Here is a 1,250-nt window from a genome sequence, read left to right on the forward strand (position 1 = left end):
TTCAATTACTCACTGTCTATACCTTACCGCGTCACGTTGTCCCTTCCTATATATATATACCAGCGTAACCAATTTCTAGTAAGAACTTGAACATTCGACAAAGTACATGATAGTTCTAGAACCGTTGCGTCACAGTGTCATGTGACTGCTGACGCAACATGTGTTTTCAAAAACTAATATATGTACCAAAAAAAAAAAAGACTGTCCACTTACAAAACAAGGAAGATCGGAACTATGCAATGACAAAAACATTGTTTATGTGGTGAATACTAAAACTGAGAGATAGGCAGAGAATCCATTCAAGGTTTTCAGAACATGTTAACATGTTTCCATAATGTCGAATTGCCGAAATACCTTTGTATAGTTCTCTTCTTTATAACTTAATATTGTTTTCATAACAACAGCTTTTACCTTTGCTATGAGAAACCATACTACGCGCATGCAATTCTCGTTTGATTTGTTTGTTTTTGAAGTTAAGCACAAAGCTACACAATGGGCTATCTGTGCTCTGCCCACCACGGGTATCGAAACCCGGATTCTAGCGTTGTAAGTCCGCAGACATACCGCTGTGCTACCGGGGGGCATTCTCGTTTGAAAAGAATTATTTATTCTCTTTAGATGTGCTAGATTAAATATCCCGAATAAAGAAAAAATCGATATGTCGGCAGAAAATACAACACATGTATCTGAAGTAAGGTATTGTTTATATTTTTTGTAATTAGTTCAATCAAAAAGTGACTTATTCTAGGTATTCGTAATTTCTTAGACAGTAAATAAATAAAATACAATGCCGTTTGTAGGACTTTTTATTGAGAGGGGAGAAGGGGTTGTGAATTTTTAATAGATTCAAAAAAGATAGGCTTTTTTGTATTTAAGAAGTGTTTGTTTATTATTCGTAACAAAAAAAGTCGAAATTACACTAGGTTTTCTTTACACTGCTTCGCAGCGGTCTGATGATTTTTCAAACTGCTATTAAACTCATTGGAGTTACTTGTTTCGGTTCAAGTTACATTTTATAACTACATTGCCCGTCCAAAAAGTTAAAAATTTTATGTCAGTGGGAATCACAATGCGATGATATGTTTATTTTATTCGCTCAACCTGATTTCTAAAACCATTTTTCTTTGTATGGTGTTTCCACAGAGAAATCAGGTCCTAAAGTAAGCAATTTTCATCATTAAGGATATATACTGTTGCGTCATCGAGATCACGTGACAATTCTCACGCTCTCTTGTTTCTAGAACTATCAT

This window comes from Limulus polyphemus, unplaced genomic scaffold, assembly GCF_000517525.1.
Source record: "Limulus polyphemus unplaced genomic scaffold, Limulus_polyphemus-2.1.2 Scaffold593, whole genome shotgun sequence".
Lineage (NCBI taxonomy): Eukaryota > Metazoa > Arthropoda > Merostomata > Xiphosura > Limulidae > Limulus > Limulus polyphemus.